General features: G+C 47.9%; 1 protein-coding gene across 4 annotated transcripts in view; it reads left to right on the forward strand.

Moving 5' to 3' along the window:
• Nucleotides 1-12,594, forward strand: part of SLMAP (sarcolemma associated protein) — a 129,147-nt gene that overhangs the window by 29,200 nt on the left and 87,353 nt on the right. The gene's annotated exons all lie outside the window — the stretch shown is intronic.

Here is a 12,594-nt window from a genome sequence, read left to right on the forward strand (position 1 = left end):
CCGCTATCTTGTGCTTATGGCCGCTTAGGTGCAGCGCCTCCAAAGAGGAAATTTCGTATTACACGTAGCACAATCACGTCTTGAAATATCAGGTATTCCAGAGAGGGAGACGCTTAGGGTGGCTCGCCTATTACTGCCCACCTTTTCATGACATTGCACCCGATGCTGCCTTCTGGTCTTGTCACATCTCATGTGACCGCTGCAGTCAATCACTGGCCTCAGCAGTCCTGTGCCGAACACTTCTAAGGTCAGTAACTAGCAGACATTGATATCTGCAGCCAAGGTAAACCGGAGATCACCGGGTATTATCGGGGTTACGGCTCTAATGTGGGGGGATGTATATATTTATACATTTGATAGTCTGATCCTGTACCCTCAGTGCTTAGTCACCCCAGTTTGGAGGTAGTGACTGTAATGTGATGTCTTGCAGCGCTGTGTGGGTTTCTTCATGCGAGCGGCAGGTCGTTGCTACATCCACACACAGTAAATTTCAGCACTTCCTCCGGATGACACAGAGAATTTATCCTCTAAGTACAATCTTGTTCCCCCATTGTCGCATTCGACATTAGGACCCCTTTGTTCCGTCTCCCGTAAGTGCGGTACATTTTTTGACGTCCATCGCTCTGTATCCGTATTGCACAAATAGTCTAGAGAAGGGTTTTACTAGCTGTGACTTTCCAACTGTTGCAAAACTACAACTCCCAACATGCTTTGATGGCTTTATCTCTCAGGGCATGTTGGGAGCTGTAGTTTTGCAACAGACACATGATGTAACCTGTGCATTGTATATGGAAGTAGATAAAATCCTCAGTCACATTGCAGCATGATGTAACACGGGATCCTGAGCCAAAACTACTCCCTATCACTTTTTTTTTTTTTAAATGTAATATTTGGTTAAAAATGAGTTTCCTGTAGGATTGAGTAACTTATAACATGGCTAATAAAAAACATATTACTACACTTCTAGGAGAGTGGCGCTGATGACCTTGGGTACGTCGCTGGTGCAGTCCTTGTTTTAGCAGCCATAGATGGCTGGTGTGCGGACACTGGGTAGAATAAACGTGCACAGAGGGGTCCTAATCTTCTGTGAAATACAAGGGGATTTGATGTTTTTAAGCTTATTTGGGTGTAGTGTCCATGACTAGTTTTCAGTCAGGTTGTGTGCGAGATAGTATGGTGTCGCGTGGTAAAACAAACTAGATTGTCTGCTCTTAAAGTAGCAGTTTTTACATATATAGGGCAGCATAGGTTTTTTTATTAAATGGTTTGTCCCCTTTAAACATTTTTTTTTTTTGTTGTTGCTGCTGAGCTCAGTCTTAACTGCCTGTGAAGATGGTACGAACAGCTGACTTTTGGGATTTTGGCGGCAGCAGTGTCGTCACCGCTGCAGCCAAACAGACCCAGCACTGGACCTTGGGAGGCTAAGTAAAATCTTATTGTTTAGTGTTCTACAACTAACTGAGCCAGCAGCCAAAAGTTTTTCGAAAGAAACAACCCCTTTAAGCGATATGTGTAGCGTGTCTTAGGTATGCCTTGAGTATACTAATGTCTGTATTATCTGCCATTTTGACTTATTCTTTCTCATTATACTTCCTATCATCATTATACTTCCTATTATGCCTTTGCAGAGGATGGAATTAGTATCACACTGCGATTTCAGTCTGACTACCTGCCTTCTGCTTGTGATGGGTTTCTCTGTGAGCTGTTGCAAGCAGTAGTCAATGAGAGCAGTGTAAAACAGATCTTGAAAATGGGTTAATAGGTTAATACTCGGCCACTTCAGAACTTAGATGAGCTGCAATGAAGAGAGTGACAACCATGGCCTTATTTTTTTCTGGAGTATGGACTGCAATGAACATGACCTCCAATCTTTCACCTCCAGAACCTCAGCCTATCATTCATAGCATATCTGGTTGTTTTTTTGGACAATTTTGCATTATTTTAAACCCCCCGAATTGTGGACAGAGCTTAAGGATTATTCATTGACACCGAGCTGAGAACTTCAATTCTGTGAAGAGTTTCAAGGACAAAAGGCTTCATGTATCAGGCCTGTCACTAATCTTATGTGAAACTGTATTGGGACTGAATGTAAATTACAGAAGTTTCCAAAAAATGCAGCACGGTCACATTTCTTGAGATTCACCCTCTAAGTCCTTATTGTTCTGCGGTCTTTTCGTCTCGCTGCTCTTTGTAGGTTTCATCCTCACAGTGCCGCTCGCTGTGTGGCCCTCAATGAAAACTTGCAGTAACTTGATCTGTTCTTGTCCTTTGTCTTCACAGACTCCACAGGACACATGCGACTATAAAACTATGCTTGACGTATGGGAAGCCTGACATCGATAGTGTAGTACTGTGTTTCTGCTGAAAATACATTTGTACCACCCACTTAATGCAAACATGGCGCCCGATTCATTAAGACTGGCGCATTGCATGCCAGTTTTTGTAAAAGAAGATGGGACAACCCCTTTAATGATTTGGGGCTTGCTATTCCTGGCGTTCGTGTCACCAAGGATGCAAATTGTCTCTTCAGAGAGGAAGACGACTGGAACTTTTTCACCACTTCTAGGAAGTAGCAATCCTAAAAGTCAGTATCGACCCTCTAACAAGCTTTGTCACGTGACTTTGGATAAAATCTAAAACTAAAATCTCAATTTGCTGACACTGTGTTTCGGGGTACTGCCCCTCATCAGTGCAAAGTGTGAGATCTGGTTGGGCTTGGTGCGAGGTGTCGGACCAGGATCTGAGGGGTATATTTTCTCCTTGCGGAATGTGACATGCCAAGCCTGACATGCCAACTTGTGGAGACTTTTAGGCCTCCAATACTCGTCTGGGAAATGTCACCAAGAATATTACTCCAGTCAGGGACTTGCAATAAAATCCAAAACTAAAAATCTCAAATTGCCGATAGTGTGTTTCGGGGTACTGCCCCTCATCAGTGCAAAGTGTGAGATCTGGTTGGGCTTGGTGCAAGGAGTCTGATCAGGATCTGAGGGGTATATTTTCTCCTTGTGGAGTGTGACATGCCAACTTGAGGAGACTTTTAGGCCTCCAATACTCTTCTGGGAAATGTCACCAAGAATATTACTCCTGTCAGGGTCTAGAATATATTTATAGTTTGTTACTTTGTTGTAGTAGCCTCATTTTTGAAGAATTTGTTGGGTGGCCATCGCCACACCTTGTCCTGTCCATGCTTTGCCTGCTTTGGCGGATCTTTCCGGGGTTAGCACGAAAATGCCAAAAGTGCACTTTTTTTTCCCCTGCAACTCAGTGTTTTGTGGCAGAGACCTGACTTTGATGGTTTTGTAAAAAGTTCCTGTTTGGAAGTAGTGTAATTTGTCTTTAGGTGCTTTTTTTCTGCCTATGAATATACTCTTTTCGTACAAGTCCAATGTACCAGTCATGAGAAACTTTTCTTCATTTGCAAATCACAATGGAAGTGCACTGGGGGCGTGTCATTTGCAGGACCCAAGTGTACGGACACGCCCCAGTGCACTTCTGGACTCATTAAGCTATGGCGCATTGAATTTCTGCAGAAATCCCATCATTTTTATGGGACACAAACTCCAATACAGGTTCCCGTTAACTCAAAACTGCTGTTTTCAGGGGTTAATCTTAGAGCAATTACTTTTTGTGTTCCTTTTCCGGTGTTCTTGCCATAATCTGGTATAAGATGCCCGTTATCTGGCAGCTGCAGGTCCCCCATCTGTCAGATGATCTCACAATACTTTATTGAATTCCTTCAGTCCAGATAAGATGGGATCTAAATTAGGAACGATCATAAAACTTTACTACATGTCCACGTGATCCCTCGGCCTCTGGGGGTGGGTAAGTTTTTGCGAATATTTCCATCTTCATTGTGGGAACGTCAATTATTCTCTGGAGAGTAATCCACCGGCTCTTAGTTCCTAATGGAGTCTCTGTTGTCAGATAGCGCTGAAGGTCATTCGTTAAAAGTGAGCGTGACTTGTCAGGGCGCTGAGAGCATGATCTGAGGAACCAGGTGATGATCTCATGTAGCAAGCCCGGGTCTGCTCTTCAGGGCACTATATATATAGGCGCCTGGCTTATGATTCCTTCACAGGGGGCTTTCCTACTGAACGCGTTTGTCACCTTCCTGCGGGGTCACTGGAGGTCTGAGCACCCAGATCTGAATAGATTCCGATAACGAGGAACCAAATTCACCTGTGTTAAAGGCGTTCTCCGATTTCATAAAACAGGCGTCCCATAACTTAAGTTTTAAAAAACAAACTTCTTTTACTTACTCTCCTCTGTTCCACGGCTGAGTCTCCGTCACAGCTTTTTGTGTCTGTTACTGTCTGCAATGTTGATGTCACGTCGACAACGCTGCACCCAATCAGGCCTCTGTGTCAGCGCTGTGCACAACAGACACTAGGAGCAGCGGTGGAGACTGCACCGGATCCTAGGAGGGTGAGTAAAGTTCAGTGTTTTAACTTTTTGGTTTTTTTTTTCTAAACCAGAAAACCTCTTAAATGGTGTAGTTGTGCGCATATGTGCCTGCCATTCCCAGCTTGTACGCGACTGCTACCACCAAGGGGTCGCTTTTCTCTGGTTTTGGTTGAAAGTCCGTTATCAGACCCCAAGTGATCGACACCAGCCAGATCTTCAGACTAGTCTTGACCCCCCTCCCCCTTCCCCAGCCAGATCTTCAGACTAGTCTCATCCCCCCCCCCCCCCCCGCAGCCAGATCTTCAGGCTAGTCTCGTCCCCCCCCCCCTTCCCCAGCCAGATCTTCAGACTCGTCTCGACCCCCGGCCAGATCTTCAGACTAGCCTCAACCTCCTAACCCCCCCCACCAGATTTTCAGACTAGTCTCAACCCCCTCCCCCACCTGATCTTCAGACTAGTCTCGAACCGGCCAGATCTTCATACTAGCCTCAACCCCCCCCCCCCCCCCCCCCCCCCGGCCAGATCTTCAGGCTAGTCTCGACCCCCGGCCAGATCTTCAGGCTAGTCTCGACCCCCGGCCAGATCTTCAGGCTAGTCTCGACCCCCGGCCAGATCTTCAGGCTAGTCTCGACCCCCGGCCAGATCTTCAGGCTAGTCTCGACCCCCGGCCAGATCTTCAGGCTAGTCTCGACCCCCGGCCAGATCTTCAGGCTAGTCTCGACCCCCGGCCAGATCGTCAGACTAGTCTCGACCCCCGGCCAGATCGTCAGACTAGTCTCGACCCCCGGCCAGATCGTCAGACTAGTCTCGACCCCCGGCCAGATCGTCAGACTAGTCTCGACCCCCGGCCAGATCGTCAGACTAGTCTCGACCCCCGGCCAGATCGTCAGACTAGTCTCGACCCCCGGCCAGATCGTCAGACTAGTCTCGACCCCCGGCCAGATCGTCAGACTAGTCTCGACCCCCGGCCAGATCGTCAGACTAGTCTCGACCCCCGGCCAGATCGTCAGACTAGTCTCGACCCCCGGCCAGATCGTCAGACTAGTCTCGACCCCCGGCCAGATCGTCAGACTAGTCTCGACCCCCGGCCAGATCGTCAGACTAGTCTCGACCCCCGGCCAGATCGTCAGACTAGTCTCGACCCCCGGCCAGATCGTCAGACTAGTCTCGACCCCCGGCCAGATCGTCAGACTAGTCTCGACCCCCGGCCAGATCGTCAGACTAGTCTCGACCCCCGGCCAGATCGTCAGACTAGTCTCGACCCCCGGCCAGATCGTCAGACTAGTCTCGACCCCCGGCCAGATCGTCAGACTAGTCTCGACCCCCGGCCAGATCGTCAGACTAGTCTCGACCCCCGGCCAGATCGTCAGACTAGTCTCGACCCCCGGCCAGATCGTCAGACTAGTCTCGACCCCCGGCCAGATCGTCAGACTAGTCTCGACCCCCGGCCAGATCGTCAGACTAGTCTCGACCCCCGGCCAGATCGTCAGACTAGTCTCGACCCCCGGCCAGATCGTCAGACTAGTCTCGACCCCCGGCCAGATCGTCAGACTAGTCTCGACCCCCGGCCAGATCGTCAGACTAGTCTCGACCCCCGGCCAGATCGTCAGACTAGTCTCGACCCCCGGCCAGATCGTCAGACTAGTCTCGACCCCCGGCCAGATCGTCAGACTAGTCTCGACCCCCGGCCAGATCGTCAGACTAGTCTCGACCCCCGGCCAGATCGTCAGACTAGTCTCGACCCCCGGCCAGATCGTCAGACTAGTCTCGACCCCCGGCCAGATCGTCAGACTAGTCTCGACCCCCGGCCAGATCGTCAGACTAGTCTCGACCCCCGGCCAGATCGTCAGACTAGTCTCGACCCCCGGCCAGATCGTCAGACTAGTCTCGACCCCCGGCCAGATCGTCAGACTAGTCTCGACCCCCGGCCAGATCGTCAGACTAGTCTCGACCCCCGGCCAGATCGTCAGACTAGTCTCGACCCCCGGCCAGATCGTCAGACTAGTCTCGACCCCCGGCCAGATCGTCAGACTAGTCTCGACCCCCGGCCAGATCGTCAGACTAGTCTCGACCCCCGGCCAGATCGTCAGACTAGTCTCGACCCCCGGCCAGATCGTCAGACTAGTCTCGACCCCCGGCCAGATCGTCAGACTAGTCTCGACCCCCGGCCAGATCGTCAGACTAGTCTCGACCCCCGGCCAGATCGTCAGACTAGTCTCGACCCCCGGCCAGATCGTCAGACTAGTCTCGACCCCCGGCCAGATCGTCAGACTAGTCTCGACCCCCGGCCAGATCGTCAGACTAGTCTCGACCCCCGGCCAGATCGTCAGACTAGTCTCGACCCCCGGCCAGATCGTCAGACTAGTCTCGACCCCCGGCCAGATCGTCAGACTAGTCTCGACCCCCGGCCAGATCGTCAGACTAGTCTCGACCCCCGGCCAGATCGTCAGACTAGTCTCGACCCCCGGCCAGATCGTCAGACTAGTCTCGACCCCCGGCCAGATCGTCAGACTAGTCTCGACCCCCGGCCAGATCGTCAGACTAGTCTCGACCCCCGGCCAGATCGTCAGACTAGTCTCGACCCCCGGCCAGATCGTCAGACTAGTCTCGACCCCCGGCCAGATCGTCAGACTAGTCTCGACCCCCGGCCAGATCGTCAGACTGTCTTCTGCCTTTGTAGAGGTAAATACACCTGGTTGCAGTTGTGCACCCTGGCTCTAATTCATACCACCCGTGGATTGAGCAGCAGGAACTGTCTGAAAGGTTCCCTTTAACAGAAAGTATAGCAAACCCATTTCTACCCTTTTATGACCGTGTGAAAAAAGACGAGAGGTTTACAGTCTGAGAAGATTTTCAATGAGTTTTTTTTTTTTAAAATATAACAGCCGCTGCGAGACTTGTGACAACACCCTGCAGGATAACTGGTTCTAATGTGTCAGGCAGAACCTGCGCGTTTCCGTCTCCCAATCTCTGCAGAATCACTGACAGGAATGTGCTCCGTCATTGTCAGCCTGCCAGCGAGAACACCCGATCAGCTTCCAGCTCATGTCCGTGCCCATTATGGCTCGCAGGAGCGCCTCGCTTTTTATGCTTGTGCTTGATGCAGTACAGAATGTTTTATCCTATTACCTACTTGTCTTAAAAGCCTCATTAAATCATGTTTTCTAGGTTTGACTGTTCCAGCGGCCTATTTAAGTGGATTGGGTGTGAACTTCAACTTATTCACAATTTATCTTTTTTATATTTTCCAAGTATGCAAAGTGGCTGATACCAGCCAAACCTGAGACCCATCAGTACAAAAACCTTCTGGCTTTTTGCATCTCAGCGGCACAGAGCAGGGTATTGGTTGGCTGTATGGGATGTTTTGGATGCAGCACGAGAGAAGAAACACGGTCTACAAATATGATCTCTGACATAAAGTACTTTGTTCCTGTTAAATGGGTTGTCCAGCCCAGTGCAACTTTTTTTTTGCAAGCACCGCAGCTTGCTGAATCCTAACAGAGCGTACTGTACACACTGTTAGGATTCTACTCTTGTTTTCCTTTTTGATCTGTCTTCACATGACTGCAAGTTGTCGCATAGACCATTGAGAGAAGGTGATGAGAAGCTGGTTGGCACATGATTGAAGGTTTGCAAATTACATACCGTAATTTCTATCAAATGACAACGGCTTGGACTGGCAAACAAAGCTAAATCCTAACAGTTTGCATATTGCATTGTTTGTGCAAATTTTGGGCAAGCACTTCAGCTTTCCAAATTCTGAGCTGGACAGCCCCTTTTCAAGCCTTTTAATTATGAAAGCCCTGAGGCAAAGTCTGCCGTGACTGTAACCGCTATCTGCCAGACCTTCGCACTCCCTTATTAATAGCAGGTGTTACACTTCTCCTTTTTGTACATCAGATTCCGGCACAGACACTTGTTGTTTTTTAGTCTTACTGACGTTAGCTGCTAGTATTTAAAGGGGGTTGTACGGTGAAAGCAAGCCGATGGGTGATTACCTACTGATCGGTGGCGGTCTGACCTCCAGGCCCTGCATCTGTTGAAGGGACGGGGAACTCGGTGGCAGTATGCATGCCCGACCTCCTCTCTATTCCCTATTGGACTGCCGAGCGCTTCGCTTGGCTTTTTCCTGGTGGAATCAAAGAAACAAGTTGGATGATAAATTAATCAAGTTATCCTTTATTCATGAACTATGGGATGACTTGCTGATCGTTGGAGGTCCCGACAGGTGGGAAGCCTACTGATCCCGAGCATGGCGCTCTGTAGTCCTGTTTTGAATGGACCTAGCATGAGCACACCTCGGCTCCATTCAAGATGGGGCTGCAGAACCCTGGTTGCAAGGGGGGTCTCAGCGAACGGGTCAAACTAGTCAGCCCCCTGCAATTAGCATGTTATCCCCTGTCTTATGTATGAGTATGAGAGAACTTATTTTTTTGATAAGTTGACTGATTGCAAACTCCTCAAACAATTAGATGGTCTTATATTCATTGGGCTAAGGACGGGCTTGTATTTAGTTAAGGGGGCAGTCAGCTTGTATCCATCCATCCATGGAGAGGGAAAAAGAAAGGGAAGACCATAGGCACCTCCTCTGGACAAAGAAGGCTTTAATTTATGTATTCCCATCCCCCTATACCATTTAATATTAAGTATGGTACAGAGTAGAAGGGAAGGGTGCAGCTTCTTTCCCATTCACTAGAATAGGAGGGCGCTGCAGTGCCTGCCCACCCTGCCATGTAGGAAGTGGCACCATTTCTCTGTAAAGGAACCCACAACGTGCCCATTGCCTGGGAATAACCTCACTGCAGAAAAAAGTGGAACCTATAGAGAAATCTTTCTTCATTGGTGACATGATGAGTCCTATTGGAAGCTGTTCCATTCAGGCTGAACGTTCTCGTTTTTGTTTTTTTTTGCTGCCGGGTTTTACTTAAGGTTTTGGTCCTGACCCTTTTTTGTGTGATCTCCGCTTTATACCCCTGGCTGGGTGCAGGGCTGAGCTTTATACTACTCCAGATGCTTTGATCATGTCCCCTGCTGGTGTCTCATCCACTCCGCGGAGGAATGACTTTGTAAATCTCGTGATTTGATCTCTGCTTCTCTTGTGTTGTCGGAGTGTCCTGGTAAAAAGTCCTCAAGTGACACCTGACCTACATCACCGCTCTGCTGTAACGCTGTGACCGGTGCCAGGAAGCTCGCGCTGCCCACTCTCCTTTCTAACCTTGGCACTGCTGCAGCGTCCACATGAACTAGGGGTATCTGATTTTATGATCACAAATTAGTTTACGTCCGGGTTTTATTTCCAGCTTGATTCCTTGCTTCGTCACATTTTACACTGGATGATGGTTGGGCTAACAAGCGTTAGTTTTACGGTACGGTCCTGATCACGATACTTTTTTTTTTTTTTTTTTTTTTTTTTGCTTCTATCTACAATCGCCTCGCTACATCGGCCAGCAACACTTGTTACTGGCAGATCCCCATCTGTCTGTGTAAATGGACATTGAATCTGTAGTGGTTGGGAAGCAACTTGCAGTCATGAGCTAAATGGTCACATCATTGGGCAGTCTACCCCTCGTGCTGGGAAATCACATCACTGGACTGGTTTTGACTCCATTTTTAATGTCCTTGAGGCAAGTGTAAGGAGAAGCCACCTCTAACATAATACGGGAAAAAGGGTGCACTAATGGGAATCTGTCAGCAAGTTTTTTTTTTTTTGTTTTTTTTTTTACTATGTAATCTGACAACAGCATGATGTAGGGTCAGAGACCCTGATGTATCATTTAGTTTACTGAGTCCTGCAGTTGTGATTCAGTTTTCTCTGCTGCAGACCTCAGAATGATGAGCTCTGTATAACCCCGCCCACCCCACTGGCAGATTTGTGTGTATACTTTATATTGACAGTGGTGGAGGTGTGGTTGGACCAGGGGGCACGAGACACCCAGTCCTGTACTGGTAATCTGCTGATAAAGCACTTATTGAATTGAAACTGAAAAACACAGCTTAGTAAGCGACACATCACCAGAATCACCCTACATCATGCTACTTAGATTACATTTAAAAAATCTGCTGATAGACTCCCTTTAACCTCGAAGCACATCTAGCACTCTGTTATGCAAATTAGGCTTCTTCCAGAAGGAGAAAACAACTGTTTTTCTAGAGGCGCCTATTGTTGGCCACCAATGGGGGCACTAAAAAGTACACTTTGATCCTTAGAGACCTGGTTGATTTTTTTTGTCTCTTCCCCCCCCCCCCCCCAGTGTGAGGTTCGTGTTAGCTTTCACTTACAGAACCAGTATCTTCCCATAATTTTCTGATTTTTTTTTTTTTTTTTAAATAGAGAAAAACTTTAAATCTGATATTTTACAAGATTTCGCAGTGCAAACTTCTTGCATGACTTAGACCTGAAGAGGCTGGTGTAATTATTGTCAGAATGACGGTATAATCCTGATGATAAAGAATGAGAGATCTCATGAGTCGCAGTGTATTCAATGTCTGCCCACCCTGCCGGACTTACTACTGCAGCTTGTACTGAGCAGTGTGAGGTCTCAGCAGGAAGGAGGGACGCTGGGGAGCTGCTAATCAGGATAAGTGGATGGAAATTGAGTTTAAACTTTTAGATAGGATTATGCTGACATTTGACATGGATTTATGAAGTTAGTACACCAACCTATTCAGATCTCGGCGATCGATTTTAATAATGTGCGCAGTTTGTGTTGTAACAGATCTGCTTTGGTCACTACCTTTTTGTTGGCCAGAAAACCCTGCAAGATGCTCTGTCTCATCCTCGGGCTAATATTAGCGGTATGCCTCCTGATGCCGCGCTCTGAGCTCTTTAGTCTAAATTTAAGCCACTTCTTTTAGAATCTATAGAATTGCTCATCGAGCACAAGAGGAGGGACGTCGGAGGAGCGCGGAGACCCGAAATTACATGCAATTAGCCATCCCTCCTGACGCAACCCAGCTAATGAAGGGTTAGCTCTTAGCCAAGCTTTTTTTTTCTTCCGCCTGCAGTTAGGACACATGTGGATGATGGTGTTTTTTAAATTTTTTTTAAAAATTTTTTTAAAGTTCAGAAAGTGAGTTTTATCATGCATGCATAAGTTTACTGCCATCATTGAGCTAAACCGGAGTGACACCCCTAACGCATGGGCTACAGAGGGCTGGAAGTAACTGACCCCTTGCAAATCTGTGGGAATGGTTGAAAGCAAAATTCATGATACATAATTAGTAGTGATGAGCGAACGTACCGGGATAAGGTGTTATCTGAGCATGTTCGGGTCCCCGTGGCTGCATGTTTCGCGGCCGTCACAACATGCAGGGATTGCCTGTTTTAGTTTGTTGAACATCTGCGAGACATGCAACTGCGGAGACTCGAACATATTTTTTGAGCACGTTGAAGACACCTGGATAGCAGCCGAGCATGCTCAGATAACACCTTATCAAAGCTCGTTTGTTCCTCACAGTCCTTTTGATGTTACGGCTGATGAAATCCAGTTTTGTTTTCTGGTTTTTTTTTTTTTTTGCTTTGAGTAGCTGATCAGTATGCTCTTATGCTTCATCAATTAAAAGAACTCAGAAAGCGACACGGCAAATGATCATAAGTGGCGAACAATATCTGCCATTTCTTTTACGTGCTCGTTTTGCCCTATATTATGGGCCCCACTCCCTGGGGGTTTTCATTATCCTTACAGTTCAGTTTCTAAATCAAGACATAGCGGCGACATGCAACTCCTGAAGTCCTCTATCTGTATCAAACATCATGGGTGCTTTTATTTAATAACTTATGATGGGTGCGTAGTAAAATGAGGGGTTCTCAGCTTCTGAAAAATCCTACTTTTTTGAAGGACTCAGTGACTATAGGCAGATCCCACAGTGATCAGCTGTAATCTGTGGGGTCGTGTGTATTTAAAGGCAATGGGCACGTCATTTGGACTCCTCCGCACCTCTTCTGGTTCGTAGGCCCACCGCAACGTCATTGTTGCTGCGTGACTCGTACATGATGTTGGGACAGCCGCACTAATCAGAAGAGGAGCTGGGGATCCCGTCTAGCGACCATGAAATACTGTTGTGGCTGCTTTAGAATGGTCCTCTATATCGATTCAGTCTTTTCTACTAGTCACCTGTAATTAATGAAATTACGCTAAGGCTGGCCATACACATTAGATGGATGTCTGCTGAATGATGCTTCGGCCA

This window comes from Dendrobates tinctorius, unplaced genomic scaffold (genome assembly GCF_039654945.1).
Source record: "Dendrobates tinctorius isolate UK_male_01 unplaced genomic scaffold, ASM3965494v1 ptg000406l, whole genome shotgun sequence".
In the NCBI taxonomy this organism is placed as follows: domain Eukaryota; kingdom Metazoa; phylum Chordata; class Amphibia; order Anura; family Dendrobatidae; genus Dendrobates; species Dendrobates tinctorius.